The sequence below is a fragment of the Rattus norvegicus genome, chromosome 2 (genome assembly GCF_021556685.1).
Source record: "Rattus norvegicus strain SHRSP/BbbUtx chromosome 2, alternate assembly SHRSP_T2T, whole genome shotgun sequence".
NCBI lineage: Eukaryota > Metazoa > Chordata > Mammalia > Rodentia > Muridae > Rattus > Rattus norvegicus.
Window position 1 is genome coordinate 80513581 of NC_141535.1, and position 22368 is coordinate 80535948.

A 22368-nucleotide genomic window follows, 5' to 3' on the forward strand; every position below is an offset into this window, starting at 1 on the left:
TCGGTCCCCAGCTCCAAAAAAAAGAAAAGAAAAGAAAAAAAAAAAAGAAGTTCCAGATAAGTTCTGAGGTATCATGTAATAGCAAAACGGGAAGTCTCCCTGTGGCAGTCTGAATGGGAATGGTCACTGTAGACCTAAGTGTCTGGTTCCCAGTTCGTAGAACTGTTTAGGAAGGATTAGGAGGTGTGTCCCTGGGACTGGGCTTTGAGGTTTCATAGGCCACACCAGGCCATTCCTCCCTCATACCCTAACACCTCTGGTCGGTTCTCTCAACAGGTAAGCTCTCGGCCACCGCTCCAGTGCAACATCTCCCTGCTTGTCACCATGCTTCCCATCATGATGGTCATAGAACCCATCTTCTGAAACTGTAAGCAACCCCTCAATTAAACGCTTTCTTTTATAGTTGCCTCAGTCATGGTGTCTCTTCCCAGTAGTAGGAAAGTAACTAAGACACTCCCCATCATGGGTGTGATGAACTCACTTTCCCCTATGAATCCTAGAGGCCACTGTTTCTGTCATGTTTTTCCAACAGACACCAGCACACACTTCCTAGCTCACTGAGGAAAAGGACCAATGTTCAGACAGAGGCAGCTCCCAGTCAAGCAGGCGACTGCCCCAGGAGGCCCCTTCTGCAGAAGACAGGGATGTACCCCTCCTAGGCTTAGTCACTGAAGCCAACAGGGACTCACTTTACATGCTGAGGACACTGATCAGTCTCAGAGAGCTGTTTTGTTTTTTAAAGATCATTTCTAGAACTTACTACTTTTAATTCTAAACTATAAAAAGGAAATCTAATAAAGCGTACAGGCCCAACAAAAGGCTCGTCTCAATGTTTCTTCCACAAGGTATAAACCTAGAGAAACAATCGCCTTTGTGTGTGGTTGCAAAGCCTACAGTGAGAGCTGGGCATCTGCAAGGCATCTCAACAGTGCTGGGGAAGCAGAGTGCTTCTGGGAATGCAAAAGCAGTGGTGTTTTTGTTTTCTACTTGCCTTTTACAAATGTGCAAAATGAAGGTTCTAGCCTTCTTACCAGCGACCCTCCAGGAAACCTGAGGTGGACACACTTACCAATATACCTCAGAGGAAAAGCACATCCATGGGGAAGACTCTGGACTCTCTCTCGGGAGCCTGTAAGAGCCTGGGCACAGGCTCTGAAAACCATTCTTTCCACGGACAATTACTCTTTAAGAATATGTTAGAATTTGGGAAATACGTGATCCCATGTAAATCAAAGAGAGCAAAGGAGTCAAGTGTTTCCAGCCTTTAACAAGAAAAGAAGAGCCCGTGGTTCATGAATTCAATCCAGGCCCAGGAAAGCTGAGGCAGGAGGACTGCTTGGAGTCTGGAACTAGCCTGGGCTCGTCAGCTCCATGACAACCTGAACTATATAGTAAGATTCTGTGTTTAAAAACAACAGCAAAAACTTAGGAATGTGTGATGGTTTGAATGAGAAGTGCCCCCCCCCAGAGTCTCATCTCCAAAGAAGCACACCCAGAATGGTGGCCACCAGGACCCTAGGATACAGCTGTTCATCCTGTGCATTCCATAGCTCCCCATACTAGCTGCAATCTTTCCTATAAGTCTGTCCAAACTCATTCTAACAGACCTGATCTAGCCTGCAACCTGCCTCCCCTCTCCCTCCCACCCCCTTCCTCCTCCTCCTCTTCCTTCTCCTCCTCTTCCTTCTCCTCCTCCTCCTTCTCCTCCTCTTCCTCCACCTCACTCCTCCACCTCACTCCTCCTTTCTCTTTGTTGGCACAGAGACAGCATTGTAGAAGGCAGCCCTTAGGAAATGGTCTGGGTCAACATGAAGCGCACCTCATGATTCTAACTGGAAATCCTAGTCGCAAGGGCAACAAAGCTTTAGCAAATTCACTTTGGGCAAAGAAGCAAGAAGGAGCAGAAAGCAAATGAGAGACGGCCCCAAGGATACAAAATGCCAACGGCCCAACAAGCCTCTCCAGTCTCATCCGACTAAGCTCCCAGGGACGCCTCTGCACATCGAAATGGTTCTCAACAGCAGTGTCCTAGCTACTGAGGAGGAAGCTGGTTCTACTCTTTGAAAGCTGTTCATCCTTGGAATTTTCAAACGATAAGCTTATTAAATCATTCAAAAATGAATAATATTTTCTTTGAAGATAAGATAGCTTAATGCCTTTTAAAAAAGAGATGTCAATTGGGAGATTTAGCAATTCTTTCTTAATAATTTGAAACCTATTTTTCCCCTAAAGCAAAGGCAAGTTCTTTCATTTATAAATAGCTCTTGTGGAGCGTGGACACGAAACACTTGACCTGAGATGCCGTTCGAGGTAAGATGTCTGGGGATGAACTATAACAACTACGACGCAACGGACCTTGGTCTCATCAGAAGGACTAAAGAGTGCTAGGTTGAGCAGATCTTTCCAGAGGTTTCCCAAGATGAAGGAAAGATGCTAGGTGAGTAGAGAATGGTCAGATTACAAGTACAGGTGTGATTGGGAGTGATTTCAGCCCCGAGTACACAGTGAGCTTGACTGGAGGATATGGAGGAGCTAAGGTTTACACACGGTCCAGTCACGACGCAATGCAAAGGTCCTCATGCCACTGTGCAGCACTAAGATTAGGGTCACCCTGGCAGTGCACCCAACACAACAACTTCTTCAGAATCCCAGCTCTCACTGCTCTAGTTCCAGGGGAGTCTGTGACGGGGCTTTCCTAAGGCAGAGGTGAAATGTTACACTGTAAATGAATTAACCTGTTCAATGAGAGGCTTCAAAGATTATCTGAAATCTCTGTTCTCCCATCTCTAAAATCACCAAGTTTTTAAAATTTCAGTTCTGCAACCAGCACACCTAAGTGCTAGGCAAAGAGAGAAAGATACTGCATGGGAGAGGAAATAAGTACAATGTGCTGGGTCTTAAAAGACCATGGTAGGGGGCTGGAGAGATAGCTTAGTGGTTAAGAACACTGGGTCCTTCCAAAGGACCCAGGTTCAATTCCCAGCATGTACACAGCAACTCACAACTGGCAGTGACTCTCATTCCAAGGGATCTGACACCTTCACACAGCCAAAACCCAATACGCATAAATAAATCATTTCTAGAAATCATATTAGAAGGAAGAAGACAGACTCTCTAATTTTTAAGATAAGCCACATATAAATATTGATACTTACAGAAAGAACTCTAAAAGTGTATGTTCTAAAAGTGTATAAGGTCATCAAAGGGTGTCTTTTCTTTTTTTTTTTTTTCTTTTCTTTTTTTTCGGAGCTGGGGACCGAACCCAGGGCCTTGCGCTTGCTAGGTAAGCGCTCTACCACTGAGCTAAATAAATCCCCAACCCCAAGGGTGTCTTTTCTTATTTTGTCTAAACCCCCATGATCGGCACTGGAAGACAATTCTGCATAGTCCTCGTGTCTGCACATGGCCCAGGCAGACACTATCTGTTTAGATTGTCATTACTGGGTTATCAGTGAGTACACATAGAGACAGTGTCTTCCTCCAAATCACAGGGTTTGCTTACAGCCTTAGAACACAGACTCCCTTCAAAAGCAAAAGCAGGCGGGCATACTTCAGCATGAAAAACTAGACTAAGTTCAGTATCCCTTATTACAGCACAACCCACAGGGCATGCAAATGTCAACTGGGCTTCCATTCTACCATGTGGGAATTGGGGCTTAGAGAATTGTGGGAAAATGTCACCATAACTACTGCTGCTCCCATGAGTAGTAAGGTCCTCTGTCTCTAACTCAGGAGTCTCACACCGATGGCCAGGAAATCCAAGCTGACTGCTGTTGCAGGAGGGAGGAGAAAGGGAGAAAAACTTCAATATTCTCCCAGACCTTGACAAATATATATTCCTGTTGCCATCTAAGATGCTTCTCACTGGATAGAAACAGGCTTCACGGCGTGCACCAAAGCCTTGGCTATTGCCATAACTCTTTAAGAATGGCTGCAAGTTCTTTTTAAGGACAAGGGAGAAAAGAGAAAGGAATACGCACCAAGACGACTCTTATTGTTACAATTCAGCCTGAACCAGGCAATGGTGTTCATTTTCCCTGTGGGCCTGCTCTGAGCAGACTGCTGTACAAAAAGCTGAGGATAGAGATGCAATCAGGACAGACAGGAAGCACCTGGATCCACACCCTAATTACCCAGCAAGTGCAACAGGCCAGCACCAGGTGCTCTGGGGGCAGGAGGGCTCCAAAACAAGTGGGAGAGACAAGGAAGGCTCCCCTGGCTTTCTACATATGTTAGCTAGCCACACACAACACAACTTCATCCTCCTGATGTGTCCGCCTTCATGCAGAGAAGTTTTCAAGGTCCAATAATCAGCACAAACTTGATGGCTCTCCATTCAGCCAATACCGCAATTCTCACAATCACAGGCCACAGTGAAGTTACACAATGGACACTAAGCATTGTGTAACTATGACCTAACAAGAAAACAATTCTCTCACCTGAAACTACAGCCAAGGAGCCTTCATGACTTTGGGAAATAAAGCCTTGCAGTCAGTGTGTGCTAATTATGAGCAGATGCTACGTCTAGCCTCAGGCTCCTTGCCGGTTCATATACAACCCCGACTCTGGAAGACAGCTAACAAACAAAGACAGTAGGTTTTCTAAGAACTCTGGACTCATGGCCATAGCATGAGTCTCATGCACTCTGTGACTTTGGGAAACTCACCTAACCTCCCAGACAGCAGACAACTCAAGTGAGGTGGGGTCAGAAAGGCTTGAACCAGGGTGTTATGAGTGTCCAACTTCTAAGCACACACTAATTCTGCCAAGTCATTAAACTTGCAATTCACATGTAGTAACTCATGCAGCTTAGAAGCATTTGATTCCCAATCACAGCACATCTTCACTAAGACTTCAGGAAGTATCTTTTGCTTGATATAAGAAACATACATGATAAATGGCCAATATTAAAACGAAGGGAAAAAAATCCTGGTCGTATCCCGACCCAAACATTTCAGTAATTTTGCTTGCTTTGGGTTTTTAAGTCTTAAATGGACACAAATAGCTACATTTGAGTAGAACCTCCTGAAACACCACCACTGATCGTCTTATCCCCAACTCAAAACCACACAGGCACAAAGGTAAACGCTGTAAGTAGAAGACCGGAAGTGTGCCATGCATGGACATTTGACAACTGGGCTTGCTCTGACAACTTCAGCAATGACTGTACAGTAACTGGGACAGTAAATGAGGGGCCTAATCTGCAGTAAGTAACGCAAGAGGAAGTTGTTTATCACAGAGTGCTAAGTAACAAAAGAAGGAATATTTTTTAAGCATCTGGCAAACACCATGAGAACAACTGTGAAGACAAAAATCATCAGTGGGTATAAAATTCAAGGGGCAAAGCTTGAAAAGTAAGACACTTGTGCATCCATCCCCCCAGCCCCAAAAAACCCCCATAGAAAATCATGAAGAGGAAAAGTAAATTCTTTCGATGGTGTTGTAGCTACTTGATGTCATCAATCTTGGTGTCTGAGAAAAAGATTTGCATAACATGAAAGTATACAAAAATTAGAGACGTGACTTATATAAAAACTGATGATGATCTTAACAACTCCGGTAAATGGCAACATTTGGAAACTCTAGGTAAAGGTATATAAGAATTTTATTTGGTTTGGCAAAACTTTGGCCATGTTTTTGCAAGTTTGAAGTATCTCAAAATAAAACATTAAAAATGTGTATGTGTGTAAATGTATATATGTACATATGGTAGAAAACATTTTGTAATCTAAAACACTGTAAGAGTATACAGGTTGAATCCAAAAATACTTAGGACCAGAATCTGTCATATTTCTATTTTTTCTAGGTTTTGGAATATTTATGCATCCATGATGAGATTTGTTAGGAGTGAGGAGTTGTGTTTAAAGGTGAAGGTGGTAATCTTTTATAATTTCCTTGCACTTCGGTTTTGACTGTGAGCTGTCACAGGACATCACATGTGCTTGGGGCCTTGGCAGGGTACCATCCGGTCAGCACTCAGAAGCATTTCACATGCAAGATTCCAGGATTAGGACGTCCAGTTTGCACACAATTTCTACTGAGTGTGTCATATGTCATTTAGCATGCCAACCCTGTCACCTCAACCCTAAATGCTTAGACATGCCCATTTATTTCTGCAGAATCCCTAAAAGAACATCATCCATCAAAATACTCATTTCATTCAAATATCAGAACCTAAGTTCCTAAATGGACTAGGTCTAGAGACGTTGTCCCAGCAGTTTAGCACTGAGATTAACAATGCAAAGAACCTCAATCTCCGAATCACATCCAGTGAGAAGAAGCACACGACATATTTGATATTTCCTCCTTGGCGATGATCAATACTTTATCTTTAGAGTAAACTGACTCTCACAAGAAGATCACCTATAACTTTACATGATCAGAAAAGGCAATCAAGCTGCACTGGCGCATGTGCCTGGAACCCTCACACTTGGGAGGCTGAAGCGAGAGGAACTACTGTAGGTTTGAGCCAGGCTGGGCTATCTATGAGCTTGAGACCAGCATGGACTATTGTACAGTAAGACTGTTTAAAAAACAAAAAAAAAAAAAGCCAGTAACAGCAGTAGTGGTGATGATGGTGTAAACCAATCAATTAATACACACTGCAGATGCATTAAAAAAAAAGGAAGTCCAAATTTATCCTTGAAGATAGGCGATGTCTTCACAGAACTAAGTTCAGTTAACAGGGCTTTGATGAAGCTGCTTCTACTGTTTTGTGTTTCTTGGTTATTGTGCTTCACATCCAACCTGAGGCATCTTACACACAGCAAGCTTCAGACTCACCCTTGGTGTGCTCCTTCCACTAAGCAGGCTGTCAACACTTCTGTCTTATTCAAGTGTTTATGGATGAAAATAAACACTATTTCATTCAGAGATAATTTGTACAACTAATTATTTGGAAGCCTACTGCAGATTTCCAAGAAGTCGCTGACAGAAAATCATTCCTATTTAAATGAGATAAGGTATATGATAATCCTTCCCTTATTCCAGGGTCATGTGACACAATCCCGAGAAATGGTATGGAACCCAAAATGGTATGGTACACTAGACACATACTCTGAGCCATACTAACAGTCAGTCTTATAACCAAGATGGCTATCAAGTGGTAACCAGGCAGCTAATGTGCCCATCAGATACACTATAATGTACCCAGCACAGATACACTGTAATGTACCCAGCAGATACACTGTAAGCAAAGCTGAGTCACAAGTTCTGCAGAGCAGGGGCAGCAATGAGCTTCCCTCACACTACCCAGACGTGCAAATGAAAAGAGGAATTATAGCTAGGCAGCCGGATTTCCATGAATTCAAGGCCATGGTGGTCTACTTAGTGGATTCCAGGACAGCTAGAGCTACATCGTGAGACTCTGTCTCCAAAAAAAAAAAAAAAAAAAAAAAAAAAAAAAGGAAAAGAAAAGAAAAGGGGATGGAAGGAAGGGAGGCAGGATGGATTATCTGTTTTCAGAATGTCCCAGTTAACATTTTCAGACTACCACTGACTTTAGGTAAAAGATAGCAGGATGTCGAAGAGTAGACATTCTCCTGGCAAAGGGCAGTACTGTATTTCCCAAATACAAGCACTCTCTTTTGTAGCCACCATCTGCCTCTGCTAGAGATCATATGCCTCACTCTATCCGAACATCTGCTTTTTCACATTTAGACACGTTCACATCCATGAGATGTTGGGGGCAACATTAGTGTGAGCTACAAATGAGCCACTTTGTAGGGCTAGGTCCAAAAGCTAGCTCCTGGAAACAGCAAAACCATGAGGTTCAGAACCAGATATCCCTAGCTGGGGGACTTCAATAATCTAAGAAAGCATTATCAATTACATTCTAAATGTTAACAATATTAACATCAACAGGCTGCTTTGTTTAGTCTAAAAATAGTGGTAAAAGAATATTCATTGTATGTATGCTACAGGGGTCATCAAGATATTTGTGGGTACTAATTTTTATTAGTTCCTAAAAATTAACTTAAATATTTGTGAATGTAAAATGCAACACACGCACACACAGGAATAGCCAGATTCCAGCCTTGCAATTGATGGATGCAATTTGTTGGTCAACACTCTGCAAGCACTTTTCTCCTATTGAGGACTATAAAGAGACTTGAGGACGGGTTCCTGCAAAGGCATAATGGTCTTCCAGCCAGTGCCGCTTCAGAAAACACGCTGTGCTAGTTATTAACTATATATGTATCAATCTCAGGGGGGCAGGTACTGTTACCTATCCTATGAGGGAATCCTGGAAGCACTTCTGTGGATATCATCTGATTGAATGACTATGTAAGAGAGCTACCCACTTCCTTTTAAAAGCCACAGGTGTCTAATGACTGCATGTGTGTAAGTCTGTCCCCAGATACTTCTCCACAGACTTCACCAGCTAGAAATCCTTTAAGATTTGATGAGTCCTGCTAAAATGTAGCATGATCAGAAGACCACAAGTCACCGCCCTGAACATCTGAGCAGGTCTTCAAATGAATGAACAGGGCAGAGACAGTGAGGTAACGAAGTGTTTATCCTAAGGCTTCATGTAATATAACTGACAGGAACTGATTAGCTGCAAGCATCAGTGGACAAAGGTATGTGTGTCTGAGTAAGTTACAGTGGTACAAGCTCATAATCACAGCATGGGAGGTCTGATGGTGTCTTAGGGTTTCTATTGCAGGGATGAAACACCATGACCAAAAGCAAGTTGGGAAGGAAAAGGGACTTTCCAGCTTACAGTTCCACATCACAGTCCATTACTGAGGGAAGTAATGGTCCTGGGTTGTATTTAAAAAGGCAGGAACTCAAGCAGGGAAGCATAAGCTGATAGAGGGGTGCTGCTTACTTTCTTGCTCCTCATGGCTTGCTCAGCCTGCATTCTTAGTACCAATAGCCCACTGACCAGCACACTGAGGCAGGAGGATTACTTGCACTTAGAAAGTCGAGACAATTGGGCTGGTGAGACAGCTCAGTGGTTAAGAGCACTGAGTGTTCAAAGAGGTCCTGAGTTCAAATCCCAGCAACCACATAGTGGCTCACAACCATCTGTAAGGAGATCTGATGCCCTCTTCTGGTGTGTCTGAACACAGTTACAGTGTACTTCTATATAATAAATAATAAATTTTTAGAAAGTCAAGACCAGAATAGACAACACAGCAAGACAGACCCGACAGATCCTGTCGACACAGAACAAAAGAAGCATCAGGAAGCTACAGCAGAAAGAGCCAGCATGAGGCTGAGTGGTTGTTGAAGAATGGCTTCCCATTGTCCACTCCACTGCCTCCACACCAAGCTGACTCAGACCGGGACAGATTTCTTGTGCCCACTCATATTTTGTAAATAATTTAATAATCTCTTGGGATCGTTTAACAAACAGGTGTACCAAAAGTATGTTTTTAAAAAAATGTTTCTGTAAGTAGCTGCATTTTTTTTGGGGGGGGGGGGTTGTCAATATGACACAGCTAGAGTCACCTGGGAAGAGGGAGCCTCAGTTGAGAACCTCAGATGCCCGCTGGCCTGTGGGCAAGTCTGTGGGGTAATCCCCTTGGCTGATGATCATTATGAGAAGGCCAGGCCTGGAAGCAGTCCTGGGTTGTATTTAAAAAGGCAGGCTGAGCAAGCCATGACGAGCAGGCCAGGCAGCAGCACCCCTCCACGGGCTCTCTTTAGCCTCAGCCTCCAGAAGTCCTACCCTCACTTCCCTTCATGGCACACTCTAAGCTATAAGCTGAAATAAACCTTTTCCTTTGCACATTGTTATTGGTCGGTGTTTTATCACAGAAAGGAAACCACATTAGAGAGTGCTGGATTTCTATGGACAGCCTCTTCCTTGGCTTTCTCTCTTCAGGGTCAGAATCTGACATTACCCCTGTGGTTAGCTGGGCCCATGGTCTAGGCTGGGTTTGCCACTGGCTGGCTGGTCTCCCAGGCAGTCTTACGCCCAGCTTGGAACCTCAGAGGACTATGAGTTAGCAGTGGCCGGGGGTTGCGGGGGACAGCCCACCTCAGAACAGGGTTCTCATACTCCTGTTCCAAAACAGCAGCCTGCACCTGACCAAACCCCAAGAATTCTCTCTCCATAGATCAGTTCTGTATAAACTGTCTTGTTGATTACGACAGCAGCCGCTCCTTGCTGTCTACAATCCCAAATGAGGTGTGGGCCTAACAGAGCTTAAACTGGCTGAGAAGTCAGGCAAAAGATGCCCATAAGAGCACAAAACAATGAGTTCCCTATGCTCACATGTGAACTTAATGTGCTCGACGGCTTGGCTATATGTGCGATCTCAGACGAGGATCAGCCTGGACTATCCCTACGCACATCCTCACTGTGCTCTTTGGTGTTCTCAAGGTCATCTCACTACCCCAAGCTAACTCCACAGATATACTGCACTTGCTGAGGGGAAGAAAAGTTTTCTCACATCTCCCTTCTAGTCAGGGTAGTGATTTTACTATGATTCCGGGTGCCTTGTCAAACCACTGCAGTAGAAGCCTCAACCTTGAGGGAGCTCCAAAGCAGGCATGCACCAAGATCCTTGCAAGGCTCGGGCTTCCCCTGGGCTGATTTAACATAAGATACATTTTACAATAATACTATGACAAACTTAAAACTAAAAATAGAGTTAAATATAATGAAAAAGTAATGCGCCTTTATAACCCTTGCCAAACCAGCAAATTGTGATTATTCCAAAGGAAAAACCATGGCCAAGCTCAAGACCAGCATTCGAGAATTATTCATGAAAAGAGATCTTCATGACAGTGAGTTAACTCAGCTGCTGAATGGGTATCCAGCACGCACAGCGGTACTCGGGCCTGACAAGGTGTTCTTCATTTCACAGCTCTTTAGCTTGCGCTACAGCACTGTACTCTCCAGACCCAAAACTCTCCAGAATAAGAAACACAAATCTACAGACCAACATGGGAATCGCTCCCTAGAACAAACATGGAACTGATAAGGGAGGAAAACACAACAAACCCCAAGCTGTGCCATCGGTGTAGCTGGTGTCTCCTTCCAGCACTTATCTGTGGGTTAACAATAATGGAGCAGGCAGCAAAGAGAAAAGTAAGAAAGAATGTTACACTGGATGGTGGCACACACCTTCAGCCCCAGCACTAGTGAGGCAAGGCATGAAGATCTCAGAGCTCCAGGATAGCCAGGGCTATACAGAGAAACCCTGTCTCAAAAAACCAAACAAACAAAAACAAGGGGGGAGGGAAGGGAGGGAGGGAGGACATTAAAAAGTAGATATCATGGCGTGTGTCTGATTTCATAAGCTATACAAAAATCCATATTACTTATTTACACTCATGCCAGCCACTGTGAAATTTAGTGTGTTAATTTAAACTAAGTGGTCCAAAGTGAGACAGAGAACCAAGGCTCACAGCATCCCATCACTTAAGCAAGTCTAGAGGCAACTGGGCCAAGCTCCCCACACCTGCTTCCTTGGGTCAGCGGCTGCCTGGTGACTGTAAGATCCCCTGAAAGCACACAACACTTACAGAACCCCAAGACAATTCATCCTTCCACAAAATGCTTTTTTTTTTAAAATTGGGGGCAGGAGAGGTGGCTGACAACCTTCATAATTAGAGCACTGGGAATTTTACAAAGTCTGCATCTGTAAACAAAAAGCGTCATGTTCCTTGTGATATTCAAGCCTCGATGGCAATAGAAGAGAGAGGTGTATCAGAAGGCAGACTCCAGCTCCTACTAGCAAAGGGGAGTTTCAGCCAGCTCACCTCAGATAGATGAAACTCCAGTGCGGACAAGTGCACAGATCCCTGTCCCAGATACACCAGTTTCCTGTTGTTACCTCCATAATTTCTCCCTCCTTCCCCAGCCTCATCTTGCCACAGTTCCTCAAGTCAGGAAGCCTCTCAAGTCAACATCTGTCTGACAAGCTACCGACCCCTCAAAACACTTCCCACAGTATAAGCACTAGTGTTACCTGTTCCTCAGAGTTCTACGCAGAACCCACTGAAACCAGAAGCGTCAATGCCAAAGGTCACTATGCTACCATTTAAAAACTACAGCTAGGATGTAGCTGGGGCTGGGCTGCCCTAGCTGAGGGAGGCCAAGGAGCACATTTCTGGCAGGTGTGCCCTGTGAGCCAATGACTGGACACAAACCACATTATGAGAATGAGCAATCGAAGAAGCCTCAGGACAGCAACAGTGTCTCTGAGGTCCAGCCACCGACAGAACTTGCCTCCTGAAAGTCTTTCCTCCCCTGTTAAGTGTGGGCTGGGTATTAGGTTTGGAGTCTTTGTTGACAGCACAAGAGGCATTTAGAATCAGGACAGAGGGTAGGAAGGATGCTCCAGGACTAATCAACTTAATCGTATCCGTAATAAAGAGAGACCAAAACTATCACTCCTCCAAGCTCCCCGTTAGTCACCACGGGCTGCTCTGGCCAAGAAACTTAATCTTACAATTTTCCTATGTTTATATTTCTCAGACTTATTATGCAGTTGTGCTCAGTCTATCATGCCTAAGTATTGCTGGACATTAACATGAAACTTCAACTAAGCATGGACTTAAGTCACAAGAAAATGGGCTATGACAAAACCACCCCAGTGCGCAACTCCTGTCATCAGGAATTAAGGACTGTCTTCTCCAGAACTAAATGCAAACAAGCCCAACGGTTGTCAAGGTGGAGGTGAGCCTGCTTCTCCCCCATGGGTGTCCCTCTCCCACCCCATCCCTGGCCAGGCCCTCAAAGGCGCCAACCAGAATGTTCCCATGGGGTACCAAGTATCTAGCCTTCCACTCAATTTCAAAAAAGTCCAAATTTAGACTGTGCTCTGGAACAAAGTGAAAAACTATCTTGAAGCATGTTTTTATAGTTCTTTAATATCCACTGGATGACTCACAGTTATGTATCACAGAGGCCAGGTACTTTTATTTCTAAAAAAGGAATATGTTTGAGCTTTGAGGAGGCCAGTCCGGAGCTTGAATGCCTGGTGACTAGGCAAGAAAAACATGGGCGAAGCTGGCTTCTCTAGCTTGGGCCAAGTGGTTTTAAAGACTATGGGCTAGTTAAAAATGTCACACTCGATTGAGGTTACAGTTTCTTTTCCAGTGGTCTCATGAATCTCGTCAACATTTAAACAGCACTCAATGGTGCTAATTAGGCTTGCCTCTTGAAACTCTATTTTACAAGTTATTCAAAAACACCCTGGCACTGAGCTGCCTAGAAAAATATTTTGAAACTATTTACTATGGCAGAGCCGGGAGTCAGTTCCAACAGTTCTTCCCAGACTGAGAACTTCAAAAGAGAAAGTCTTCTGTTGACTTTTATTAAGGACCTCAATTAAAGGTTGAGAAACACACACACACACACACACACACACACACACACACACACACACACGGCCTCCTATCTACGGTCTGTCCAATCAGTTTGTGAGTTGACCACTTCCTTTTACCCGTGAGTGAAAGCAACCCATTTGTAAGAGAGGCGATGAGATCTGAGTCTACAGCTACACTGTCTACAGAGACACTGTTTTCTGACTTTCCAGTCCGGCTTAGTTTGTCAGAATATCCCTAGTACAGTATGCCAAATATAAACACAACACTAGCAGAAAGCAATTTAAAGAATCACAGACAAGTCTAATATACTGTCAAATAAACAGAAGACAATTCTATTCCCTATTAAAACTCCTAGCACAGCTACAACTGTTTAATACACACTCATGTTTTAGGCAAAACAACATAATGATTCCGTTAATAAACGCTTAAGGCCTGGGAGGGACACAGCTCAGAGGCGGAGCGTCAGTGATACAGGCTTGCCTTTCCCAGTAACTTTCACTCAGCTTCCAGTCCTGCTGCATCCTGTGCTGAGTGTGTGGCACAGAATGGGCAATGTCCCAAACGTTGTCCTGGGTTTTCAGCCAGGAGGCATCTCTGCAGGAGTGAGCTGCACCCACCAGACCCACTGACTCCCACATCTACTGTCACTGCCCTACCAACTGGCAACAGGACGTCCACCCAACACAAGGACAGGTAGGCGTGCAGCTGATGTCTTCAGACTTATTTTCCAGTCCTGACCAACTGTCTTTAGGAATCAATCTGGGTAAACAAAGCAAGAGCAAGTTCTCCTGTAACTCTCCACCATGTTGGGTATATTGGAGTCAGAGAATATTGTATATCAGCCTTCACAAAAGTCAGGAGAACAAGGGGCAGGGGGTGAGGAGAGGAGGGTTAATAGGGGTCAGGGGAGGCCTGGGTGTTCAAAATTCAGGGTCCTTTGAAAGGATGAAGTTGCAGCTCTCTGAGCTACAGCAGAGTCCAGGTATGTTTTACAGAAAGTCAAACATTGCAGCCAGCCTTAGCCCTTCAAGTCCTCTCATTCCTGCCCTGGTGTGCTGGCACCTGCTGTCTATCTACCTCAGAATCATTTCCAAAGGGTTTTTTTTTCTTTTTGTTCACTGCCCATTTTTCCCCCTCTCAAACACTTTAGCCAATCTTAATTTCTTAATTTTGACTCAGGACGCTACGAATCACAAACTACACCAGATTTAAGAACAGCTTTTCAGGGGCTGGGGATTTAGCTCAGTGGTAGAGCGCTTACCTAGGAAGCGCAAGGCCCTGGGTTCGGTTCCCAGCTCCGAAAAAAAGAACCAAAAAAAAAAAAAAAAAGAACAGCTTTTCACTGGAGGGTGGAGCATCTCAGTCACAGACAAGGGGCATAAAGAGTCAGGAAAGCTGCTGTAGACTGAGTTCTCCAGCTGTCTATCCTGGAGCCGAAATCCCCATGGGCTGAGCCACTGAAAGTCTTCAATATCAGACCAAATGACCCGCAAGACAGAAGCTCAACACTGAACACACCACAGAGGCCCACCAAGTTTACAAGAGTGACGTTCTATTTAAATGAGAACTTACAACTGCCAGCTCTAAATTCCAAACATCTCTAAGTTCGTACTTAACTAGATGTTTGTCCTGAAGGTGTACATAATCCTATTTAAGACTGTCTTGAAGTTTCCTACAACTACATAGAGAGAAAATAGCAGGTCCAACAGCCTACAGAAAAATGTGAATATTTTCAATTCTGAAACAAGTCCTTGAAAACTGTTGGCCAATCCCAGGCCACAGGGGTCAGCTGTACACACAGTGCGGAGGGGATTACTGTACCTGTGCCCGTGGCACCAAGGGCTGGGGCTAGGTTGGAAGGAAAGTGTTGGAGTGAGTGCCACTCATCCCTGCCCCACACAAGAACTGCTCAGTGGAACAAGAATGTGAACGTTGTTAGATCAGAGGGGATTAAGGAGCAGGCCTGCTGTCACGCAGAGCAGCTCAGCACTATCTGGGACTGCCTGTCACACACTTAACTTACGGCTTCTTTCCTGAGGCACCAAGAGCCTTGCACACACGGTATGTAATGAAAAGACACGGGAAAGAATAGGGGGTTGCAGTGAGAACTTAACTCAAGAACATTTGGAAGAGGCTAAGAAGGGCACCTTGGTCGAAAAGTGTTTATGTATTGCATTGAGATAGGAATGATCAGCAAGGGAAACAGGACTCAGTGACATCAACACGGCCCTGGGTTGTAACAAAGCTAACACAGTGAATACCAGCATGCTCCAGCACGCTAGATAGACCCTGATAATTTTCTCAGTTTAAAAACAACAACAAAAGCACCTGTTCAAAGCCTCGGCAAAACTGAAGATCTAGGATCTGATGATTAAAAAGCTGTGGATGGAATGGCATGTCTGTGCAGCCTCATACACCCCTTTGTCAGACAGCTAGCTACCTGTCCATTTCTCTGCTGAGGGCATCCAAACAGAGCGCGGGAAGTGTCCCCTTCAATTCTCAAGCCTCACCTGCTGTTGCTATGGTGAGCAACGGCAAAGCTCTTTTCCAACACAACACACACACACACACACACACACACACACACACACACACACACACACACGGATAAATTCTGCATGGCATTCAGTCACTGCAGGCTGGGGGTTTGGTAGAGAAGGAAACCACTTTGCAAACCTGCAGTGTTCTCTGGCCAGCTGACTTTGAAGCCCTGAATTCAGAGTCACAGTCCTTCATAAACCAGAGAAGGACAACAAGTATGAAGGTTTTCAAGTCCCGAATCATCTCCCCCCCCCCTCAGAAATCTTGCCTCTTACATCACATTTTAAAAAATAAATGCTTAGCATGAAAATACACTCAAAGTAAAAGAGTAACTTAGTTAAACATTAGTGGATGGCAGGTTCCCTCAGGGTCACAGGACACCACCCTCCCCTAAGTTCTCACAATTTTGTGCTCCCAAATGTTCCTCAGCAAATGAAGGAGAGCGAGCCAAGCTTCTCCAACATGAACTTTCAGTTAGGCCTGCTATACAAAGGCACGAGGCTCTCACGGTTAAGAAGCATGACTGAATGCTGTTCTCTGACCTGTCTCATTCCCAAGGGGACTTGGCCAGAAAGCCTTAGTTTGTTTTGAGGTCAGAGAAATATTTAACAAGCAACTGTTTAGATTGAGGGAAAGGACTTCTCATCTGTTGGCTAGGACTCATGTAAATACCTAGGGGATGTATTAATTATTCTGAATTTCTTTTGTCTACAAACTGACACCTTTGGGAACTGGGAAGGCAGCTCCACAGCTAAGCTTCTGACAACTTAGCAAAAGTCTGAGCTTCTGCTAAGCCTGACAACCTGAGCTGGATCCCGGGGCCTCACATGAAAAGTCTTAAAAGTTGACCTTTGATCTCCACACTTCCGCCATGGCCCATGTGTACCCAAGCAACATACACAATAGCTTTTTAATTTTTTTTTTCATTTTTCTTTTTTTTTCGGAGCTGGGGACCGAACCCAGGGCCTTGCGTTTGCTAGGCAAGCGCTCTACCACTGAGCTAAATCCCCAAGCCTAAATTTTTTAATTGACTCCTTCTGAACAATCTTTCATTAAAACATCTCTTAGGGACCTCCCTTTTTGCCTATTTGCTGGACAGTGCTACCAAAGAGAAGAGAGCTGAGTCACAGTCCTGGAGGTCACTGGGCTGCTTCATCACCAGCCTGTCCTAACCAATGTGTCTAAAGCTCAGAAGCTTCTGCTTCCTGTGACACCCTGAAGAGGCTGAAGCCTCAGAGATGTGTGTACCCCATGGCGCTCCAGGCACCACCCACGTCCCAGAGCTGAGACATCACGCACAGTAGACTCTGAGGGAGGTGAAACCCCTGCAGAAGAGAACGGATAAACTCCCGAGTTAGGGCCAGGACCAGACCACATGACATTTACACTTACTGGCCTATGGGCCTTAGCAACAAAGTGAATTTCTTTGATTTCCTTTCTGTCATCACTAACAGGGAGAGCAGCGTCCACACATCCGAGGAACAGAGTCACATGAGACCTCCACAGACAGTTTAGTGGAGGTGAATTCCTTTCTTACCCTACATAGACAGCACACACCTGTAAACAGTCATCATGAAGGGAGTTCCTGCGATGCCCACCTGACAACCCGACAGTCTGCTCGCCTCTCCTGCTGTCCGCTCCCACTCTGAAAGTGCCCTGATGCTGGTGGATTAAGTACAAGTGAGAAGGGTGGGAAGCTGGAGGCTTTGAAAGGCACTGAATATCACGTAGTAAGAAATATTTGCACTGCAGGTGTCTTTGAGCCACTTCGGGCATTCTGGGTAATCTGCCCCTCCTGACACACGCCCCTCCCATCAAAGGCTACAGTTCTGCAGATGCAGAGCCCATGGAATGAAGGTTTAGGCATCGCCTGAACAGCAGGTGCCGGAGAATGAGGGAGATACCAAGCTCCAGTGTGGCCAGTATTCAGGTGAGGTAAGACACTCCAACTTCAGTCTTCTAAAAGCCAAAACCCTCAGGTGGGAACTGATGTGATTTCAACCACACCAGCTCCTGGAGAGTTCTTCCTTTGCAATGTTCTCAGATGTATCTCCAGGCATTTAGAAATAATATGGTATCTGCAGAAATATATATATATATATATATATATGTATATATATATATATGTTGATCCCATTCTCTTCAAATAAACTAATTTGTTTAAAGAAAGTTTTTATGTGTATGCGTGTTTGTATGTGCACATTCTTGTGCCTATCCACAGAGACCAGAAGAGGGTTTCAGAACTCCTGAAGTTGGAGTTACAGGTGGTTGTGAATGGCCATGTGGGTGCTGAGAACGAGCTCTGGTCCTCTGGAAGAAGAGTAAGTGTTCTTGAGCACGAGGCCATCTCTCCAGCAGCATCTTTCATTACTTGGGGAAAAGCTGATCAGGGCTGAGGGTGTGGTCCATAGTAGAGCAGATATATATGAGATGATGCGCCCCGTCCCGAGCACAGCACAGCACACACAGCACAGCACAGCACAGCACACACAGCACAGCACAGCACAGCACAGCACAGCACAGCACAGCACAGCACAGCACAGCACAGCACACACAGCACAGCACAGCACAGCACAGGGTGTCAGCTGGGTGCCTTACAAATGGATAAGAGGCAGGCAATGGGGCTGGAGAGATAGCTCAGTGTTTAACATCTATAAACACTAAAAAGGAGATTCTTCCAAAAGCTCATTTATAGGCACAGTTACTTAGGAACATGCACAACTGTCTCCTAAAACTCTTACCACAATCAAAACAGGCAAGGTGTAAGGTCAGCGAGCCTTCAAAGGAACCTTGTTATTCATCCAATGAGGGCAGGAGGCTCCAAGCAGGAAGATACGGCAAGTTTGGAAATTCAGGCCACATGGGCTGAAAATACCAGCGTCTCTTATCTAGGTTACTGCGAGAATGTGCCAGAAACCTGGGGGACCTAACTCACAGACCTTTCTAAATCCACCCACCCAGCCGGCTGGACATGTGCTAGCACACACCTTTGCCACACAGGTGAACTTAAATAGGCACAATATGTGTATGTGTATATGTATGTATATATATATATATATATATATATATATATATGCACGTGCGCGCACACACACACACACACACACACACACACACACACACACGCTCTCGCGCACATACACTCCAGATTGGTAGCATATATTACTTTGATATGCTTATATGAATGCTTAAACTAAATCTCAGAACTAAAGAATATCTTTTATTGTTAAATGGGTTTAATTTTGCAATTAATTAAGAGTAAGTATGGAATGAATTCTCTAACACCCTGTAAAGAAGTTGTCAGGGTTTTACTTGGGGGAATCTAACAACTGTCAGGACTTTCTCGAACTCAGGGGCACCAAGCCTACTGAGGGAAATCCAGGCAGGAGTGCTGACAGGCTGCCCAGGAGCAGGCAGGGATGGTGGCCAAAATAACTCTCTACTCCAACTGGTCGGCAGTGAAAGGCCTGTTTGAGCACGATCCCTCTGCAGCCCTGTGTGGGTGGAGGAAGTACAAAGACCCCCTTGGCTCAGTTCTTATGAAGAAGCCTAGGAAGCAGGCCAGGCCTCAAGTGCTGACAAACCCTGATTCAGGACTCAAGTCACACTTAGCTCACTGCACAGAAAGCAACCAATCCAACCACTCCAGGAGCTGGGCAATGGGAGCGTGGAATGTACTGGGGGTCCTTTCAGACAGCATGCTCCTGGCAGACCTCTGACTCAGCATCATGTCTCTGACACACTCTTGGTCCCAAGGCGGATGATAAGCCACAGAAAACTACCACTGAGTCATCGATATCTGAGCGACTCTCTCCACCTCTGCAGTTAGCAAGGCGAATCACCATCCATCCCGATTTGACAGAGCAATTCCAGGTTAAGCCTGCTGTTGCAGAGTAATTAGCAGCAACACCCTGTTTCACTCTCAGAAGCATCTCTGGACGGTAAATCCCATGACTGGCTTAATAATCAGGAGCAAACATCAGCACCAGACAGCAACACCTGTCACCTTTCCAACACCCAGCAGCACCCAGCTTTCTAACCGCACCACATATGGGGAAGGGGGTGCCCAGCCTCAACACAAGACCAGCTAAGCACACAACACACCAGAGGGCCAGCACATGGCGGCACATAGGACTGACACCTACCTCGGCCAACAGCAGGTCAGCAGACTGGAACCCCATTCATTTTCTTCTCCTTTCCAGTCTCCACTCTTGGGCTGACAACCACCACCTGTGAAAGACCTCCCTTTTGATCTGAGCCCTTGATGTGTGGTCCTAACATCTCATATCCAACTCCATGGCTTTTGCTTGGCAAGTCTAAAGCAGTGAGACCAAATGAACCCTCTGCCTGAGGTGAGGCACTGTGAAGGAGAATGGGCTGTCCTTTTTTTCTTTTTAAAGTGGGAAAAGAATTATTCCATGAACTTGGAAAATCATTTGGTAATGTAGCTGTCAAATAAACCAAAAGGGGCATTAAAAAGTGGCTTGAGGGGGTTGGGGATTTAGCTCAGTGGTAGAGCGCTTGCCTAGCAAACACAAGGCCCTGGGTTCAGTCCCCAGCTCCGAAAAAAAGAAAAAGAAAAAAAAGTGGCTTGATTTTAGGTAAACTGCTTGCTGCAAAAGCATGAGGACCTTAGTTCATACACTTAATATATACAAACGGTCACATAACACACACACACACACACACACACACACACACTCACACACTCGTACAGCCACAGTGATTTATAATAATAAGATGAAATAGGAAACTCAGACTATGTTGATAAAGGCAGATTAGAGACGGAGCCAAGTTGTTAGAGCAGAATTTAGTCTTGCTTGTTTGTGTAGTCGTGGGCCGGCAGGTATTTCAGACGCATCTCAGATTTGCATAAAGATGCTCAGCAGCCCCTCCTGCAGACAAGTTCTCAACAGCTAATAGAACCAGAACCTCTGAAGGGGCAGCCCAGAGTGAGTGGCCTTTGCTCAGGACCCCTGGAGTGCAAAGCAATTAGTCAGGCAGCCGTTAGAGCCTCTTCCAGGCCTCGAACCTGCTTTTACTTCTCTATTTCCTTTTCCGGTTTCCCACCTGGTGATCTCTGGGCTACGGGACAGAGGCTCTAGCAAGGACCACCCAGACCTCAGATGGACAGATGTTTCAGGTCAGATGACCGAAGAAGGGTAGAAATACCAGGGTCTGTGTTGGACACTCTCCCTAAGAAGGAGGAAAGCACAAGGAGGCAGAGGCAGGTAGATACCTGTATATTTAAGTCAGTCATCTGACTTAGAATGGGAGTGCCTGACCAGCCGGAGCTATGGGGTGAGACTGTCTCAAAAACAAGAGATTTTCCATGATATCTGCTCAACTTCCAATCATTACAAAAAAAAATGTTAAATAAGTCCTTTGAATTTTGAAGGCATGGAGCATGAGAAATATAAACCACTGAGAGAAAGGAATACCTGATTGTAGCAGATTACTTATGGAAATATTTTTCAAATACTGAATGGGAATATTAAGCTGTTTTCAACACTAGTACCAAAATAACGTGAGCACCCAGGCACCTCTGACCTGGCTCTCTCTGCTGATCTAAACAAAACCTTACAAATACTGAGTTTAAGATCTGCCGCTTCATTTCTAAAATGAACATACCCTGCAGGTGTGTAAACTCTTCAACGGCAGGGACAGGGAGACATTCATCTGGCAAAAGGGCCTGCTGTCCAACCAGACAAATGGAGTTTGAAACACACCCTGTACACACACACACACACACACACACACACACACACACACAGAGAGAGAGAGAGAGAGAGAGAGAGACAGAGACAGAGACAGAGACAGAGAGACAGAGAGACAGAGAGACAGAGAGACAGAGAAAGAGAGACAGTGAGTTTAATGACCCATAAATAAAGAAGTTGAGCACAATTTTTCAAATGGCTGTGCTTTATAAAAAGAATTAAATGTTTCTCATTTGCTTGGAAATTTAAAAAGGTTAGTTTTGAAAAGTTCGATGTTTCTAAATTTTAAAGTCTGTAAAAGCACAGACCAGAACTTTTAAATCCCATTTTGTAACTAATTAGCTTAAGCTGTTTTGATTTACTTTAGCTTTGGTTGGGGTGGGGGTGGGAGGGTTGTTTGCAATGCTGGGGATTGAATCCAGGGATTCCTGCATGCTAAGTACATGTCTACCACTAAGCAGATTCTTAGCCCACGATGTATTTGTAAATGAAAACCATGCTTGATTCTTGTTCCCAGATGCACTACCTCTGATCTTTAGAAGTCAATATTTCTGACACAAAGACACTGATGTGACTTCTTGTGATCTGCAGCGCAATGTTTTTCTACCATAAGGGGTGACTCTTCAACCCTGGACTGTAGTCTACACATCTTATATATTTTTATAACTCTAATAAATTTTGCCAAGTCATAATAAATGGATTTTCAATATACTAAGCCACAGGTGGGCTACATTATTACATATAGGCATATCCAAACAGCATGTAATTCTCTGTGTGATGAAACAGACTATTTAAAATGCTCAGGTAGGTGGCAGTG

At 44.8% G+C, this 22368-nt stretch overlaps 1 protein-coding gene across 4 annotated transcripts in view; it reads right to left on the reverse strand.

Moving 5' to 3' along the window:
* Trio (trio Rho guanine nucleotide exchange factor) overlaps nt 1-22368 on the reverse strand; it is a 295435-nt gene that overhangs the window by 247836 nt on the left and 25231 nt on the right.